Raw genomic sequence first — 20115 nt, forward strand, 5'->3', positions numbered from 1 at the left:
CCTCCTCCAACCTCCCAGAAATGGGTACTGAGTAAGTGATCACATGATCAAGTCTATCGAGAAAGATGCCTCAGTATTTAGTTGATTTTGTCGCTAAGCCCTCCTCCAACCTCCCAGAAATGGGTACTGAGTAAGTGATCACATGATCAAGTCTATCGAGAAAGATGCCTCAGTATTTAGTTGATTTGGAAGCCACAGTTACTGAGAAATACTACATCTTTAAAAATTTTATTCAATTAAGTAACTACCTCTGCTCATAAATTGTCAATTTACTATTTCATGGGTTCCTACAAAGGACCAAATCAGAACAAAAGACTCTGCCCATCACTAGGAAATGGCTTTACTTGTCGTGCCCAATCATTTTTGTCTTGACCACTGCATTATCAGTCTATGACACGTGTATGTCTCATTTTAAGGTGTTTTACGAACATTTTTAATCCCATCATGTCTGGTAAATCATAAAAATCAGTGGAAGTTTTAAAAGGGCTAATAAGAAAGGACAATTATTAAGAAACAAAAGTAAGTTTTAGGAAATGAATGTAAAGAGAAAATGGCTATGGTCACAAATGCTGTTTTGCAAGAATGATTAAGGACCAAGGTTTGAAGCATGTGCCATGTTGTGCTGATCTTAGGATAATTAGCTGAAAGCTAGGAAGATTGATTGGCAAAATGAAAACAACAATAAAGTTTTTAAGTGTAGTTAGAGAAGCAACATCAATATTAAAGGCTACTGGCCTCATCTTAATCCAGCAACTTGTTGAGAGTTGATCTGATAATTAGCAAAGCACAGAGAAAGCTCTGGTTATAAAACATTTGGCACAAGCACAGAACCTGGACTATGGCTTCCCTAGAGCAGCAACATTGAGTGTCAAGTGGAAGTTTGTAGTAAATGCAGGTTCTCATGATCCACCCAGACCTACTGAATCAGAATCCAAATTTTAACAAGATTCCCAGGTGATTCGTATTCATATAAGAAGTGAGAAGCACTCCTCAAGGACACTGGCCAAGGAAAGGGGTTCGCTCTCTCAATGGATTCTTCGAGTAGAGAGTAGGAAGTGAGAATCTGGTAGAATTAGAATCAAAAAAAAAGAGGCTATAAAAGAAGAAGCTATAGAACCCAGAATATGTCACACCACTTTATTGGCAGCGGTCCTCTGGCGTAACTGAAAGGCACAGTAGCCATGTGAGTTACGGAAATCTTAGGTTTGTAAATCTACAGTACGCCAATATTAACTTATTTATAAGTTTTTACAAACTAAGATATCAATATTTTTGATATGTTAATTTTAAGTGTTTAAAGAGGTCAGAAGAAACCATTTAAAAGCTTTAATCCTTTCTCGTGAGGTGAGGATAGTTCCAAGAGTAAGGTGAGCTATGGAAGCTGGAAAGGTAACATCAGCATGGCATTTTGAGAAGGGACGCAGAGATCCGAGCCAGAGAGAGGCAGCAGGGGAATTCCAATAGGAAGGAGCAAAGGTGAGAGGCGAGAAAGAACAGTGACCGGCAGTTCAGCTGTATTTATGTTTCAAAAAATGTATCACACTCTAACGCCGTGTAATCAGGCACCTAATCTCATCTTTTTGCTCAGATGAAAAAAAGATACTGCACAGTGCATTTGAGTAGGAAGCTTCTTCTTTCTTGTTCATCTGCATTTGGATCTTTATGATCTTTGAAATATTCCGAAACCACCAAGTGAAGCCATACATCAAAGTGGAGAGGCTCTAAAAGGGTACAGGAGACCACGTGCTATCCTCCTATACATAAATGGTCTTCCCTAGAAAAAAGTATTTTTCGTAAGGGACATCAGCTGCACCACTATGGAGTAGAAATCTCTTTGGGTGGGAGAATTTAATTCACACTGACACTTTAGTAAGAATTAGCACACACACACAAAAGTGATTGAGATAATTATTACCAGTAGTTAACTATCAGCTTATTTATAAGCTTGGGGGGGGGTGTGCAGGAGGGAGCTCCTAATAACTGAAAAGGATTGCAGAGCAAAGCAAATATCATGTTCTGGTGCACAAAGAGTTCCTCTCTATCCACAGGAATTGTCCATGGCCCTGGAAGCTGATAATTAGAGAGTTCAGTAGGTAACTGGAAAGAGTCCTTTAAATGTGGTTGAACGGATGGTTCTCAACCGTGGCTGCACTTTGGAATCACCGGAGAAGCATTTAAAAAATACTTATTCCCCGGGCCCAACCTCTGGACCCTCTGATTTAATCAGTCGGAGGCACCATCTCGTCATCTGTGCTGTTTGAAAAGCTTCTGGGTGATTCCAATTGGTGGGTGCCAGGAATACTGAGCTAATAAGCTTCTGCAGGGAAAGGCAGCAGACACTCTTGCTAGCACGGCACCTGTGATCTCAGAATCCACCCAGCCCCTCCCTGTCTCCAGCATTGTAGGCGGTCGGTCGTCTTTCCCACCTTTCCCAGCATCTTCAAAGAGCCACCAGTTCCATCACTTTGGTTTGTAACATTGGGTGCGTGGGCCTGAGCAACTCCGGGCTGGCTGATCCCACAGGCAACAGTGTGAGGGGCACAGGAGGCACTCATCCGGGCATCGGTCAGGAGCATGGCAGTGCTCAGGCTGCCCCAAGGCCTGTGGTCTTTTGGTAGGGCTGTGCACACAGCCAATGGAGGAAAGCTCTGGAACCAGCTGCCTCTGAGACTTGGCCAGGCCGCCCGAGCTGCAAGGGTCTTGCTGCCCTTCAGGAAACAACAAACGCTCTGATGTCTTAAGCAGCTCTGAGCTGTCATTCCAGCAAAAGTGCTCCTGTCCCTTCTCCTGATGCCTCGTCCAGTCCTGTTGTCTCTGAATGAGCCCTCCGCTTCCATTTTACACTCTTTCTAATCTCCGCTCTCCCGTATGATACTTGCCACCTGGTGGCTCGGCTTTCTCCATCTCTTTCTCTCTGTGTCCTGGTTTCTGCCATTGCCACTGACTGCCCCCTCCCCAGGGACAAGAAAAAAGCTCTAAAAGCCTTCACTGATCTCTCTTTTAACAGAGAATGCCTCGGACAGACAAATATCCCGAACCAACCTGCCTGACTCAGGCTAGATGTGCCCGGAGCCCCAGCACCCGTTCCCAACCCTGGCTACTGGGGCCAGATTACAGGTCAAACGATAAAAAAACAGGGGCAAGAGGGGCGTCTGGGTGGCTCAGTGGGTTAAAGCCTCTGCCTTCGGCTCGGGTCGTGATCCCAGGGTCCTGGGATGGAGCCCTGCATCGGGCTCTCTGCTCGGCGGGGAGCCTGCTTCCTCCTCTCTCTGCCTGACTCTCTGCATACTTGTGGTCTCTGCCTGTCAAGTAAATAAATAAAATCTTAAAAAAAAAAAAAAAAAAAAAACAGGGGCAAGAACTGCTTTGGCCTCTCTCTCTATCTTTTTTTTAATTGTGTCCTAAAAGGGGACTATGAGGAGGCTGTTTCCTAGACCCATTCAAGAGGAAATAAGCCTATATAAGCTAAATTAGCTATATAAATTTAGCTATATAATATTATTAATAATAAATTAGCTATATAAATTTAGCTATATAAGCTAAATTAGAGACAATGTATCCAGTGTGTACCTGGTAACCTTTTGCTTGTGTTGCTTCCATTTAGAGGTTTATACACAGTAAACAAAGTTTTCAAACACTGCCTTGTGATTTTCTGGGAATCTCAAGAGAAGAAAAGAAAGTGGTTCTCACACGCACCAGTACTGGATTCCTCTGTTTCAACTCATGTATTGTCTCTGCTTGTTTTTCACACACCAGTAGAAGTGAAAGATGTATTTGCTGTCTTAATAAACCATTTTAGAGACAGATCAGTCAGTTAAGCATATGACTCTTCATTTCTGCTCAGGTTGTGATCTCAGGGTCATGAGGTCGAGCCCTGTGTTTGGCTCTGTGCTCAGCAGGGAGTCTGCTTGGGATTCTCTCTCTCCCTCTCCCTCTGCCCCTCCCCACACATGCATGTGTGTGCTCTTTCTCTCTCTCTCTCTCTCTCTCCCTCTAAAAATGAATAAATCTTTTTTTATTGCTTTATTTTGTTATGTTCAGTTATCCACTGTATAGTGAATAAGTAAATCTTAAAAAACAAAACAAAACAAAACCTGTTTTATGCCAATAAAAGGTTGGAGAATATATTGAATTGTTCCTCCACTGTTGGTGTCCTGCTCCTGAGAGGGTCTCATGACTGTGCTGGCCCACTCCGACTTAGCCACCACTCGTGACCTGGTGTTAATGGTGAGGAAACATGGCACAGAGAGAGGATGAACTAGCCCATGAGGGCTTTTCATGAAACTTCCACTTTTGCAAATACAGGAAATGTCACGGGAGGGAAAAAACCAAAGCGGGAGCCCCACTCCTCCCCTTCCGGAGGCTGTAGTGAAGAGAAGACACTGGGTTGTTACAAAGAGAGTAAGATGGCCTGGCAGGGAGGGAGTCCAAGAGAACATTCCACGTAGCTATTTCCCCTGGCTTCCCAAAAGTCATCGCTCCGTCCAGCAAGCCCTGAGTCCTCATGGTTTTCTGCAACGTCGTCTACTCAGTGAACAACTGTGAGGGCCTGCCTACTTGAGGCGTCCTACTGCATGCCAGGGATGCAGTAATGGCGCTGATATTACCTTAAACGTATCATTATAACGACGACGACATTTGTTTACTGAGAGCTTGCTGTGTCAGGCAGGGTTCTAAGCACTTACACATCCTTTTTTGCCCATTTTAGAGATGAGGAAACCGAGACAAGAGGGCAGCAGCGGACCCAGGAAGAGCTTATGATCTAGAGGTGAGGGGACTGGCGCTTTACGTGTGACTGCGACAGCCCCGATGGAGGATGACTAGCCTAGACTCTGCTTTAGAAGAAGGAATCACAAAATGAGGCCTATCACTGGGGTCCCTCTGGGAAATTTACATCCGGTGACATCACCGCAAATTCCTGGAAGGTGCATGTGTTTGGTTGGTGAGGCTGGACATTTGGCCCAGCCTTTCAGGGCCAGCTCCTGGCAAATCGCACCTGGTTAGGGCGCCTGGGTGGCTCAGTGGGTTAAAGCCTCTGCCTTCGGCTCAGGTCATGATCCCAGGGTCCTAGGATCAAGACCCACATCGGGCTCTCTGCTCCACAGGGAGCCTGCTTCCTCCTCTCTCTCTGCCTGCCTCTCTGCCTACTTGTGATCTCTCTCTCCATCAACTAAATAAATAAAATCTTTGGAAAAAAAAAAAAAAGGCAGCTGGTTATATGGCAGCGGAGGGAGCTGAGCCAAGCAGCCTGATGGTGCAGTTCTCCATGGTTCCACCACAGCAGGGGAACCCCTTCTAGCCTGGCAAGACCCTAGAAGGAGGGACTAGAGAAGACCCAGAGCCCACCAGTGTTAGGGGCAGAGCGGGGGAGGGGCGGGCCTCGCCCACGCAAGACGCCTTTGCGCTCTGCCATCTGGAAGGGAGCAAGAGAGGGTTATGCGGCCCCCGGCTGGGATCCTGCAGCAGAGACTCCGGTAAGGGAGGAGGAGACTTCCCTTATGGGCCCAAGAGGTTTTCCCATGTCAATGTGAATCAGAGACCTGGGTGGGGTGTGGAGCCTTGACTCTAGTGGTGAAGAAGGAGAGGAGGTAGGCTCAGGCTGGGGAATCCGTCCATCCTATTGACCAAACCAAAGCGCCCTGCTTCTGCCTGTAGTCACAGACAGTGGGGTCACCTCCAGGCCATCCCCAGCGTCACTTCCTCAAACTCAGAGGATTAAGGCACGCCTGTATGACTGCAGGAGGACAACCCGCATTTTGAGTTCCCTACATGGCACTGGGATCTGGGCAGTCACACACAGCCTACTGATATTTACCCGTAGAAAAAACGTTTCTGGAGCCCCCAGCCTCAGGAAATAGTCCCAAAGCCCATCTGACTTTCACTCAGCTCACACTCTGAGGAAGGATTTCTGGAGTCAGTTATTCTTCTTCTTCTTCTTCTTCTTTTTTTTTTTTTTTTTTAAAGATTTTATTTATTTATTTGCCAGGGATAGAGGGAGAGAGAGAGAGCAAGCACAGGCAGACAGAGAGGCAGGCAGAGGCAGAGGGAGAAGCAGGCTCCTTGCCAAGCAAGGAGACCAATGTGGGACTCGATCCCAGGACACTGGGATCATGACCTAAGCTGAAGGCAGGTCTTAACCAACTGAGCCACCCAGGCGTCCCTGGAGTCAGTTATACTTCTAAAGGATCTGTGATTGTTTGACTAGGAGGAACACAGAACAGGGTCCAAACAGTGGGGACAATGGTCATTGTGGAGCAGGTCTTCAAGGAGGAAGCATTAATGCAGCCCCATTTGGTTATGCAAATGAGTGCAGATGAATGCAAATCGGCATCAGCTGGCTCCCAAGGAAGGTTGAAATACAATATTTGGGGAGGTGAGGAGATGCACAGAACTGCAAACAGTCCATGGAGCCTGCCGAAGGGACAGAAGGACGCTAATCCCTTCCCTTTGGGAGCCACCCAACATGATGAAACATCTCAGACAGGTCAAGGTGGTCTCACAGAGGTCAGGGGACAGAAAGACTGTGGACTAGAGGGACCCAAGGGGAAGTCATCTTGGTGGAAAGGGAGGGGGAGGAAGCTGGGGAAGAGAGGTTTGTACTGGTCACCTGGGCCCATAGCATGGCCCCAGTCCTATTGGTGAAGGGCTAATCTGGGTACAGCAGGGTTTGTGGGGAAAGGGTTGGTGGGAAATGGTTGTGTGTGAGTCAGTGTGTGCATGTATGTAACAGACCTAAATCACAGAGATGCTTTCACTGGGAGCCCAGAATGATTTTAGCACAGAATAAGCTGTATCCAGTAATAGTCATCCTCTAGCCTCGTGGGGGTGAACCTGAATTTCGACTCTAGCCAAATAAAGCAAGTCTAGCTCCTTGAACGAAGACAATCTCTGAGTTCTTTGCTTTATTATGAGAGGGAGGCCCGTACAGAGAGAAGAAAGCCTTTCAAGTGTCAGGTGGAGTTTGGAGGCTGACATATAATAATTTTACCCCAGGTTCATGAAGCAGGATCTCCTGGCATCTTGGTGTCTAGCCTTGAGGGAGTGGTAGGTCAGAAATGTGTCACTGTCCCCATACCCCCTTGTATGTACTCCCACGGGGCACAGTCTGGGAAACATGGGCCATACTGATTATTTGCTCTCTTTTTAAAGTGTCTTGTGTACTCTTAAGGGACCATAAACCATCCTGTCTTCATCTTTCAACGGAGAGCATCACTACTAAATGTAATACCTTATTGCATTTTCACGACTGCAGCCCTCAATCAAATCAGATCTGGGAACTCATCTCACAAGCCAAATGGAATTCAGCCAAGGATCAGATCCAGCCTTCAAACTGGACCTTTTCCCCCTCTTTTCATTGTCATTTCTTTATGGCTTTTTGCATTCGACGCAGATGCATTTGACCCAAACCTGATGATGTGCTCAAGTGGGAAGAGAGTTTCCATTAACTCCCCATTTCACAGTCATCACTAAATTTAACCTCTGATGTAAAGTCTCAAGTTCTTTGCCCTAAAAATAGCTTGGGGCTGGAATGGGAGTGGAAGTGAAGATCAGGGTCAAGCTGTGACTTTAATCAATCAGAATTTGGTTAAATGCCAATAAATTCCCCTTGTCCTACCTGTGCCTTGTCTTCATGTCTACTGTCTGGGGGGTAGGGGGTGTGTCCAGACATGCCACTGCTCTTCCCCATCAGACTTGGCCCCCATTAATGAACATGGAATAGCACAATCTCTGTTGGGGGCACTATTTGCCCTTTGAAAACTTCTAGAAAATTGGCCGGCTTTCCCTTGGAAATCTGACCTGATACAAATGTCCTTGGAACACTATTTTTGGAAAAGAAAACAAATACTAATTAAAGGCTTCCTGCCCACAATCTCAATAGTAGAAATGCAAAACTACAATGGTTTATGCTAAATATATTCTATTGAAAAGAAAGCTGAAGTTATAGCAGTTAAAATAACACATCAGTCATTTTTTCACAAAACTGCAATTTCCAGCACTCTTAACCTCCGCACCCCCCTCCCACTCCCCCACCAAAGGAGGTTGGTCCATTGTTGCCCTGAGATGCAGGGCAGGCCAAGGCTCAGTGGAGCCTCCTGGAGAGGAAGATGGATGAGGTCAGGACCAGTGTGTGCTCTGGCTTTTGTTCTTCCTCCCTCTTGTGGTTTTATGTTCTCCTGGGCAGGCTGGGGAGTGGGAGGATTGACCAAGGGAAAGAGGAAAGATGTTTCCCTTAACTAGGCTCCAATACAATGGTCTGCAGAGAGCCCGGGTCCCCCTCCCACATCCCCTGTCCAACCTGGGTAATCAAACCTCTCTTTCCCTCTTAGCCTCAGGTCACTGACGTGCTCTTGCCCCGAACAGCACTCTGAGAAGCTCCCCCCGTCTCTCACTGCCGCCCAGGAGATTGCCTGTACAGTCCCCTTGAGTTTGTTAAACCCTTGTTTATCTCTGTACTCTGCAGAGGCACAGGATTTGAGCTGGTTAATCAGTCAGACTAAATAAAGCCACCGAGGCAGACATGATAAAAGCCATCGTGCATCATTAAGGGCTTAACCAAATTACATGCGTGAGAGAGAAATGTTTGCTTGATGATGCAACTCCCTGGGCCGGATGGCTCAGAGTAAATCCCACCAACAAAATCACAGAGTATAAATGACATATTATAGACAGTGCCCAATCTATGAAAAAGCTGAGCTCCAGAAGTTTCTAAGTCAGTGCTTAGAAACCCAAGATGCATGTCTTCCCCAATCACAAAGTTATAAGTGGTGACTTGGTTGCAAAGACTTTTCCGCAGAAGGTGGTTTAACCCTCAGTGTGGCCACATGAGAACAGAAGCCTGAGTTCCGAGACTGGGAGTGGGAGCCACATCGTCTGGGGAGAGGAAGAGAAAGAAGTGCTCCTCCCCTTTTCCAGGGTCCAATGCCAATGCCAGCCCTGACTGCCCTCCTCCACTGCAGAACCCCCTTTCTCCAGGGATCTGGACCTTCATTTGTCCTAAACACGTACGCTTCTCCTGGGTCAGCCCCAACTTCTCTAGGGCACCCAAAACCACCCACCTCCTTCTCCATCTCTTTACTCAAACCCTAGTCCCTCACCAAGATGAACAGAAAAGCAAACAATTAATTCGTCCTAACTAACATCTGATTTTCTAGTAGTCTTTTCCTTTCCGTAAGTGCGTAGGTCTTTGGAAAAGACTGCTTCTGTGTTCGGGATTTCACCTGGCAATAGAAGTTTGGAGGATCAAATGGGACACGAGATAATAATAGATCTGTTTTTCTGAGAGCTTGCCTCAGACTGTAATTATCCTTTTTTTCAACTCCTAGCCTCATGAGACAAAACAAGTCACCACCCGCAGAACAGCAGTGTGGGGCTGTCTGTCGCCCCCCTGTGCCTGATTATTCTGCCTCAATGAGGCAGGACCATTCATTTTCCCACTGGGAAATGAATCCTGCATGGTGATATTGACCTTTGTAACAGATCCGAATTGCTCTGGGCAGTCTACCTTCCTTTAGTTTCCTTGGGCAAAAGCACTCACTCATTTGGAGGAATTACCCCTCTCCTGTTGGATGTATTGAATGGGCTTTTCAATCATATTGGTCATCCTGTCTGTAGCCAATGGCTGGGCAAACCAACCCTGCACAGGCCAACTGCTGTCCTCCTCTTTCAACTTAGGCACAAAAAGACTAAGAAGAGTTGGAATGGTTCATCCTTTCCAGTGGGGATGTCCAGGTAAGACCATTTAGTAATGTCTGCTACTGAGGTCTTTGGAGATGCCGGGGCATGTCCATTTTGAAGCTGCCTTTCTCCATTTTCCTTCTGTACCCCAGTTTCCTTCCTTCCTTTCCATTCAATAACGGGTTTCTGGTGCTTGACACAAAACACCTGCCTGATGACAGCCCCGGCCTCCCCATCAGTACCATGAATGTGGGGATAAGACCTCCAAAGGATGACATGCTACTTATTCCACTGAAGGAGCTCCCTCCTACCCCAAAACTTATCCTAATACCCCAATCCCACAGTCAGCCCTAGAAAGGCTTTGGGCCTTTTTGGTGCTTCTGTTGTTTGGTTTCTAAGCGTTTGATGGAAGACCAGTGGAGCCTGGTTTGCCTTCTTCCCCGTGAATGGTAGAAGGGTCTATCATCTCCTCCCACCTGTCTTAAAATCAGTCTCTGCACATTCCACTCCTTTCTAGCCAGCCAGGCTTCCTGGAATCACTTAGCAGATTTTATTGCATTTGTCTGCAGAGCTTTGGTTTTATTTGTTCACACAACTGAATCTGTCATTAGTTAAATTCCTAGCAGTATAAGAAAATAAACTGAAAAAGTTAAGGCCAAGTAAGGTCCTGTTGTGCATCATTTCCCCATGAAGCTGAAGACAAAATGCTTGGGAGATGACTCAAATCCAAATAAGTGAAAGTTTCCTTAGCCCGCGTCTACAACTATGCTTGCCAGCAATCTCCCACTTGTTCAGTGTAGTCACACTACAAAGCTCATTACCTGGACCTTTTGAAACTCCTGTCAACTGCCTGGAACTTCCGAGTGAGCTGAAGGTGTTTCCTGCCCAGTGTGTCTTACTGCAGTTACAGGCCAATGCTGGGATACAAGATTCGTTTGGAAACACTGGGATGCAAAGCTGCTCAAGCTCTGAGAGACCGTGTAGGGTGAAGTCAAGAGCCAAATTCAGGTAGTCCGATTTGAGGGTTATACTGCCTCTCCCAGAAAGAAGGGACTGGATGATTTCATACTGAACTTTGCTGGCTTAATGTAGGAGGCTGTCGGTCATACTTAAATTGTCTGTTCTTCATCAAAATTAACTATAAAGTAGGGGCACCTGGCTGGCTCAGTCAGAAGACTCCCAAACTCTTGATCTTAGAGCCATGAGTTTGAGTCCCACATTGGGTGTAGAGATTACTTCATTTCTTCATGATTCATGATTCAGTCTGGAATGGTTGTGTGTTTCCAAAAATTTATCCGTTTCTTTTAGGTTTTCTGATTTTTGGTGTACAATTTTTCCTAATAGTCTCTTATGATCCTTTGTATTTCTTTGTTGTCAGGTGTAACTTCTCTTTCATTTCTGATTTATTTGGTCACTCTCTCTTTTTTTGTTGATGAGTCTGGCTAGAGGTTTATCACTTTTGTTTATCTTTTCAAAGAACAAGCTCTTAGTTTCAATAATTTTTTTCTCTTGTGTTTTTTTAAGTCTATTTCATTTATCTATGCTCTGATCTTCATTATTTCCTTCCTTCTATTAACTTTGGGCTTCATTTGTTCTCTTTTTAATTTCCTTAGGTATAAGGTTAGATTGTTTATTTGGGATAACAAATTTAGGTTTTGAGATTTTATTGTTCCTGGAGCCAGTTCTGTATTGTTATGGACTTCCCTCTTAGAATTGCTTTTGTTGTATATAGATTTTAGAAAATTGTGTTTCCATTTTCATTTGTCTCAAGGTATTTTTTTTTTTTTTGTCTCAAGGTATTTTCTCTTTGGTATTTTCTCAAGGTATTTTCTCTTTGATTTCTTCACTGACTCATTAGTTATTCAGTAACGTGCTATTTAGGTCCCACGTGTTTGTGTTTGTGTATGTGTGTATAAGTGTGTGTATTCCGCTTTCTTCTTCTTTTTTTAAAATCTTTTTTTTTTTTAAGATTTTACTTTAGGGACGCCTGGGTGGCTCAGTTGGTTAAGCAGCTGCCTCCGGCTCAGGTCATGATCCCAGCGTCCTGGGATCGAGTCCCACATCGGGCTCCTTGCTCCGCAGGGAGCCTGCTTCTCCCTCTGACTCTGCCTTCCACTCTGTCTGCCTGTGCTTGCTCTCGCTCGCTCTCTCTCTGACAAATAAATAAATAAAATCTTTAAAAAAAAAATTAAAAAAAAAAGATTTTACTTTATTTTATTTATTTGACAGACAGAGATCACAAGTAGGCGGAGAGGCAGACAGAGAGACAGAGGAGGAAGCAGGCTCCCCACTGAGAAGACAGCCTGACGTGGGACTCGATCCCAGAACCCTGGGATCATGACCTGAGCCGATGGCAGAGGCTTTAACCCACTCAGCCACCCAGGCCTCCCACAGCTTTCTTCTTGTAATTGATTTCTAGTCTTCTACCATGTGGTCAGAAAAGATACTTGATATAATTTCAATCTTCCTAAATTCATTGAAACTTGTTTCATGGCCTAATATGTTATCTATCCTATCGAATGTTCCATGTGCTTTTCAGGAAAAAAAAAAAAATGTGTTTTCTGCAGTTTTTTTGGTGTATTATTCTGTATAATCTCTTAAGTTTATCTGGTCTCTTTGGTTATTTAAGACTAATGTTTTCTTATTGGTTTTCTCTCTGGATGACCTACCCATTGATGTTGGTGGGGAATTAAAGTCCTTTACTATTACTGAATTACTGTCAATTTCTCCCTTTATGTCTGTTTATGTTTGCTTTATATATTTAGGTGCTCCTATTTGGGGAGCATAAATATTTACTAATGTTACATGCTCTTATTGGATTGATCACTTTATCATTATGTAATGCTATTTTTTTTTTTTTGAAGATTTTATTTATTTGACAGTGAGAGAGAGATCACAGGTAGGCAGAGAGGCAGCCAGAGAGGGAGGGGGAAGCAGGCTCCCTGCTGAGCAGAGAGTCTGATATGGGGCTTGATCCCAGGACTCTGGAATCATTACCTGATCCGAGGGCAGAGGCTTAACCCACTGAGCCACCCAGGCACCCCATGTAATGCTATTCTTTGTCGTTTGTTAAAGTCATTGTTTTAAAGTCTATTTGGTGTGATACAGGTGTTATTATTCCACCTTTGTCTCTGCTTCCATTTGCATGGAATATCTTTTTCCATCTCTTCACTTTAGTCTGTGTGTCTTTGCAGATCTGAAGTGAGTTTCTTATGGGCACCATATAAATGAGTCTTGTTTTTTTACCCATTTAGCCACCCTATGTCTTTTGATTGACACACTTAGGCCATTTACAAATAAAGTAATTATTCATAGATATGGACTTATTACCATTTTGTTAATTGTTTTCTGGTTGTTTCTATAGTTCTTTTCTGTTCCTTTCTGCTTCTCCTGGTCTCCTCCCTGTAGTTTGATATTTTTCTTTAGTGTTATGCTTGGGTTCCTTTCTCTTTATTTTTGGTAGACCTATTGTAGGTTTTTAGTTTGTGGTTACCATTGGGTTCATATATATTGACTTGTGTACACAGCAGTTTACTTTAAGCCGATAGTTGCGTAAGTTTGAATGCATTCTAAAAGCACTACCTTTTCACTCCACCTCACCTACCATGTTATACGTTTTTGATGTCATATTTTACATTTCTATTTTGTGTATCCCTAACTACTCATTGTACTTATATTTTATTTTACTATTTTTGTCTTTTAACCTTTATGCTGGTTGTTTAAGTGTCTGATCCACTGCCTTTACTGCACATTTGCCTTTACCACTGAGGTGTTTTTTTTTCTTTGATACATTTTCTTATTTCTAGTTATGACCTCTTCTTTTTTGCTTACCAGAGATCCTTTCACATTTCTTCTAAGTCCACTTTAGTGGTGATGAACTCCTCTAGTTTTGTTTGTCTGTGAAAGTTTATCTCTTCTTCAATTCTGAATGACAACTTTCTGCTGAAAAATAAGCTGGTAATCTTATGATCTTTTTCATGCATTTTTCTCTTGCTGCCTTTAGAATTCTTTCTTTATCTTTAATGTTTGCCCTTTTAATTATAAGATGTCTTGGGGTGGATCTCTTTGGTTCATCTTGTTTGGGACTCTACAATTCCCAGACATGGATGTCTGTTTCCTTCCCCAGGTCAGGAAAATTTTTCAGCCTTATTTCTTTAAATAAATTTTCTGTCCCACTCTCTCTCTTCCCCTTTGGGACCCTACATGCAAATGGTAGTATGCTTGATGTTTTCCCTGAGGTCGTTTAAACTATTCTTATATTTTTTATTTGTTTTTCTTTTTGCTGTTCCGATTGGGTGATTTCCACTACCCTGTCTTCCAGATCACTGATCTGTTCTCCTGCATCTTTTAGTCTGCTACTGATTCCCTCTACTGTGTTTTTTCACTTCAGTTATTGTATTCTGTGGTCCTTATTGGTTCTTTCTTTTATTTTCTAACACTATATTGAAGTTTACACTGTGTTCTTCCATTTTTTTTTTTCTGAATTCAATGAGAATCTTTATGATCATTACTTGGAACTCTTTATTAGTTAAATCATTTATCTCCATTTCATTAGGGTTCCCCATCCCCCAGGCTTTTATCTTGTTCTTTTGTTTGGAACATATTCCTCTGTCTCCTCATTTTGTTTGACTTTCTGTGTTTATTTCTATGAATTAGGCAGAACAGCTACCTCTACTGGTCTTGAAGGAATTGCCTTTTGTAGAAACAACCCCTGTTTAGACTGTGTGTGCTCAGTGGCTTTGAGAGGCCAGTCAGAGCTGGAGTGAGAGTGGGCATGTGGTCCCAGGGTGCACTGTGTCAGGCCACTTCAGTGCCATGGCCAGAGCTGGACCCAGACTCGGAAGGGGGGGTCCTTTCTCTATATTTTTGATGTCAGCAGTTACTCCCTAATCTTTCCTTATCAGCTCTGTACATTTCTCCGCTTAAAAAGGAATATTTAGCATTTTTCTGTAACATGTGTATTACAATGCCTTGAGAAATTACTATGCTTTGGGAAAGAAATGAAAAGTTTTAGTCTATTATGATGATTCAAAACATTCATCCTGAACTTCCATAAGAAAAAGAAAATACACTGGTGTTGCTTCTTTGTGATATTATGAATTTACTATTTAAAATGTAAAATTAAGATAGCTGAAATTTACTCTTCAAATAGGAGTACCTATGTGAAAGTAAATCCCGATTATACAGAACATCGCCAGGGTGAAGCATGGGATTTCATGGCAGCCAATTTAACTACATAACAGTCTTGATTTTCCAATTAAAGATCTGGCAGAAACACAAAAATAAGAATTGGCAGTTATCTGTGAATTTTAACTATTTGTGTTTTTTTCATGCCTGTTTCTAGAATTTTCTGACAGATATCAGTAGTTAAAGATAAAAAAGTAAGAGATGTAGTACTGAGAGGGTGGGACAAGCTTGGGCTTTATTTACCTTGGGTTTGAACCTTGGATCTCCCATTGGCTAGATGAATGGCTTCCAGCCATTTCTTTAATGTATCTGAGATTCTGTTTCCCTGCCTGTAAAATGGAGATCCAGAATACGGATGACGCAGTGAGTGACTGGCTGGCTGGCACAGCTGCATACAGAGCGGGACGAGAAGCCACAAATTCTTTCCTCCATAACTTCAGAGGTAGAAAAAAAGATAGGTAATATTTTTATCCTGCAGTCCTCAGGAAAGCATCTATCCTTAGTATTTTCCCACATTAACAAGTAAGGGATAATCTTCAAGTACACAGATCACACTGACCTTGGAGCCAGAGACCAGCATTTGATTTCAGCATCCAATTGGGACTCCTGATTTTCTATACATCAGGAGAGAGAGAGACAGAGACAGAGAGACAGACAGACAGCCGCACTCAGTTTCAAACCACTGGGAGGGCTGTTGTAACTATAAACAAGCCATAAATTACCTTTAAATGCTTCAGAGTCTTGTTCCACACAATAACAAGTATCACAGAGGGAAAATGCTTGTAAAGTGTGAGACTTCCAATGGAACAGTCCACTGAAACCTGCAGTATTGTTACAACTGTATGATCTGGTGACATCTGACACCCAGCTGAGACCTGGGAAAGCAGTTACATTAGGAAGAGAAAACGATTTTAAAGCTAGTACATGCTTTGTGGTCATTGCACTATTTCTTGGGAGTCCGTTTCTTTTGCTCATTGCAACTATTATGCTTACAGGGGCTTATTCTCAGCTTTGACCACAGGCATCCTGAAAGACAGCTTTAATTGTACTTACTTGCCAATTTTAGGGAAGATTGTCAATGTTTTTCTTGAGTTGTTTTATGTTAGAGCTGACTTGCAGTGTGGGTCAATCTGAGAGACAAGCAGCATGGTGGGCATGCTTAGAGCCAAGTGGATTTAATTCCCAACAGACTCCACTGCTGTGAGCTGTGTGACCTCAGGCAAGTCACTGAGCCACTCTGAGCCTATTTCTTCAACTCTTAAATAGATATAATAATACAACATCTTGCAGGAGCTTTGCAAACATTAAAGTTTTAGATACATAAGGATACAAAATACAGTTCTTGGAATATAATGGGTCCTCATAAATGTTTAGAAGTACACAGAACAGTCACTCATAAATATTGTTCATGAAATTAAAAAAATCAAAAGATATATTATACTAATGTTAACCCACCCACATTACAGATGATTAGTTTGGATTCAGGATTCAAACCAAAACATCTTGTAAAACATATGCAGGGCAGACAAATTAATATTCATATGCCTTGAGAATATTCAGTTTTCTATTTCCTGACTTCTGGTATAAAATTTGTAATACACCCTAAGTTTTTTATATGCTCTCTCCTCTTTTTTCATTTTATTTACTTTAAATGAACAAATAAACCCACAGCATTGTCTACCATATTAGTAATTAAAGCTGCAGGGGGATGGAGCAATAAAAATGAAACATTAACTCTAGTTATTAGAGGGAAGCCCAGAATCCAGGAGCTGATACAGGGAAATTTCTAGAAAAAGCTTAGGTTATTGATGTTTCTGGGTTGTTACTCAATGGTTATTTATTTTGAACCAGTAGGAATTAACCACAAAGGAATTTTGGCATAGCTATCATACCCTTTGCTAAATCAGAACTGGAGGCAGTATCTAGGGCATTTAACTATTCTCTGGAGAATGAAACTATTTCTTAATTACCTAACTAGGAAACTCATGTGCCTCTGGAGAATTCTTAGGAAACATTATAGAGAGTTTATGCAAATTACAGCCTCCGGTGGTAAATGCCCCAGCGTGAATCTCCCATGGGGAGTCCTGTCAGCCTGATGCAGCTGGTTCTGCCTTCCAACCGTCTCCTCTCCATCCCTTGCTACTACCACTCATCTAGGGAACTTCCTACCTGGTCTGCTCCCTTCCACCCCCTTCCTGCTTCGTCCTATCATTCACTTTGCTGACAAGAGTTCTCTTCATAAAACACGGCTCTAGGCTGGTCAGTTTCTCCTTCAGACACCTGTAGCGCCTCCCCATGTCCACACAAGTCCAAACTCCTTCAAATAACATTTAAGACCTTCCATGATTTGACCTCAGTGTATGCTGAAACCTCATCTCTTAGCTGTTTTCACCACCAGTTCCCTAACCTCATGCGTTCATTCATCAAACCTTTAAAAAGTGTCATAAATCAAACTTCTGATGAATGAACAAGACACAGCCTCTGTTTCCCGGGGCTCAGAGTGTGGGGATGGGCTAAACATGTAAAAAAAAAGGCTACTGAATAAGGTGCTATCATATTTATTCACTAAATATCTAATGAATATTTTCCAAGTACCTATGATGTGCCAGGAACGCCCAAGGCACATGGTGGTGGGAGTGTCCAACATTTCACGGAGTCAGCAAAAGATTCCAAGAGGTAGTGGCACGAATTGAATCTTGAGAGATGAGCAGATGGCCTCCAGGTAGGGCACTGACAAAATCCATTTTCAGAAAAAAGGGTCTGGGAGGGCAAATCCCCTGTGGTCTTGCTGGGATGATTCTTATGGCTAGAGCACCGCTGTAATATCATTTAGGGCTTGAAAAAACACCTGCTTGGGCCCCAGATCCAGAACACACATTCTCTGTGCTTAATTCTATGTACCCTTCAGGCTCGGCTTGGGGGTCACTTCTTCAGAGAGGCCTTTCTTATTAAGTTACTTACTCTAATAATGCTGTGTGCTTTTTTCTTAACATAAGAAATTGTACATAAATACTCAGGTAATTAGTTAATGTTTGTCTCTCTCTCTCCTTCTCCTGCAAAATATAAGTGCAGGAAGAAAATGGACTTACATGTGCCAATTCACACTGTATCCCCAATGCCCAGCACAGGGCCTGACATATAGTAAATGGCCTAAAACAAATAGTTTTGAGTGAATAATGATATGCATTCATGGCCATTTTTCCTTTTTGGAATGTGCCTATATTACTCTTAAATATGTGGCAGACAATTCTAGAATCCGGGATGTATTCTCTAGCCGAGTTTGAGATTGTCCCTCACCTTGCCACCTTAACAGCCAACCACACACATAGGACTGCTTTGTCCTTGCTCTGTACCCATATACCAACACACACATACATGCACACACACTCATATTCCTCTGTTCATTTTTTAAAAAAAGATTTTATTTCTTTGTCAGAGAGAGAGATACAGAGTGAGCACAAGCATGGGAGTGGCAGGCAGAGGGAGAAGCAGGCTCCCCGCCAAGCAGGGAGCCCGAAGCAGGACTCGATCCCAAGACCCTGGGATCATGACCTGAGCTGAAAGCAGACACTTAACCAACTGAGCCATACAGGTGTCCCTTTTTTTTTTTTTTAAGATTTTATTTTTACGGGTGTCTGGATGGCTCAGTTGGTTAAGCATCTGTCTTTGGCTCAGGTATGATCCTCGGGTCCTGGGATCGAGTCCCACATTGGGATCCCTGCTCAGTGGGGAGTCTGCTTCTCCCTCTGCCCCTCCACCCTGCTCGTGCTTGCACTCTCTCTCACTCTCTCTCTCTCAAATAAATAAAATCTTAAAAAAAAAAAAGATTTTAAGTAATATCTACAGCCAACATGGGGCTCAAACTCACAAGGCTGAGATCAAGAGTCACAATCTCTCTACTGACTGAGCTAGCTAGGAGCCCCTCCTCTATTCATTTTTATACTTGTGTCCAGAAACCAATATTTATATATCAAGGGGATGACCTAGTTCAGAAATCCTATTCCAGCTGAGTCCTGGATGCTTGTTATACAAATTCAGCAGTGTAAGGGCAGGATTTATGCAGCTGACCCTGGAACAATGCAGAGGTTTTGGCACCAACCTCCCATGTAGTAAAAAATCCACATGCAACTTCCCCAAAACTTAACTATTCATAGCTTACTGCTGACCAGAAGCCTTACCAGTAACAGTCAACTGACACATATTTTGTGCGTTATATGTATCATATACTCTGTTCTTAAAGTCAACAGAGAAAGGAAAATGTTATTAAGAAAATAAGGAAGAGATGGAGCACCCGTGGGGATCAGTCAGTTAAGCCTCTGCCTTTGGCTCAGGTCATGATCCCAGGGTGCTGGGATCGAGCCCCATGTCAGGCTCCCTGCTCAGTGGGGAGTCTGCTTCTCCCTCTCCCTTTGAGCCTCCCCCTCACTCATATTCTCTCTCTCAAACAAATAAATAAAATCTTTAAAAAAAGAGAAGAAGGAAAAGAAAATATATTTGTATTAAAAATTCGTGTATAAGTGGGCCTGTGTAGTTCAAAACCATGTTGTTTAGGGATAAACTATACTTGGAAACATTCAGAATTGCCTTGGTTCCAAACAGTAACACTCAAATCTCTTAAAACATTAAATATCGACAAAAATGATGAGTATCCAGTCTCTTGATATCTTATAGTTTATCTAGACTCTTGGCTTCAGATATTTATTTATTCGTCTTAGTTTGGATGCCCCAGAAGCAGACCCTGAGGCAAGGATTTAAGTGCAAATGATTTATTAAAGAGGTGTTCCCAGGACAGAAGGGTGAGGTCGAGGGAGATACAAAATGAGGGAGGATAGAAAGTCAGGCAAGAGTACAATCTTAGGTCGATTGTCTGGCAAATATTTTTGAAGGAATAAATAAATGAAACACACCAGAATAGTAATATAAATTACCCACTAGATTGTAAATTCTTTGAGGCCTGGGGCTGTCTTTTTTTTTTTTTTAAGATTTTATTTATTCATTTGAGACAGAGAGAGAGAGAGCGAGCATGAGCAGGGGAGAGGCCGAGAGAGAGAGAGAAGCAGGCTCCTTGTTGTGCCAGGAACCCAGTGTGGGGCTTGATCCCAGGACCCTGGGATCATAACCTTAGTCAAAGGTAGACTCTCAACCATCTGAGCTATCCAGGCTGGGGCCATCTTATTTATTTTGATATTCCACATTGTACCTAATATAGTTCTTTTTTTTTTCAGATTTTCAAATAATATTTATTGAAGGAGG

General features: G+C 43.0%; 1 protein-coding gene and 1 long non-coding RNA gene across 2 annotated transcripts in view; one reads left to right on the forward strand and one right to left on the reverse strand.

Moving 5' to 3' along the window:
* Positions 1-7773, forward strand: part of LOC132017620 (uncharacterized) — an 11153-nt gene extending 3380 nt beyond the window's left edge. The window contains exons 2-3 of the long non-coding RNA XR_009404345.1: positions 4709-4768; positions 7150-7773. This is a non-coding gene — a long non-coding RNA (uncharacterized LOC132017620). The remainder of the gene's footprint in view (positions 1-4708; positions 4769-7149) is intronic.
* The window catches only part of DTNBP1 (dystrobrevin binding protein 1), a 202832-nt gene that overhangs the window by 128980 nt on the left and 53737 nt on the right, over positions 1-20115 (reverse strand). The gene's annotated exons all lie outside the window — the stretch shown is intronic.

This window comes from Mustela nigripes, chromosome 5 (genome assembly GCF_022355385.1).
Source record: "Mustela nigripes isolate SB6536 chromosome 5, MUSNIG.SB6536, whole genome shotgun sequence".
NCBI classification, from domain to species: domain Eukaryota; kingdom Metazoa; phylum Chordata; class Mammalia; order Carnivora; family Mustelidae; genus Mustela; species Mustela nigripes.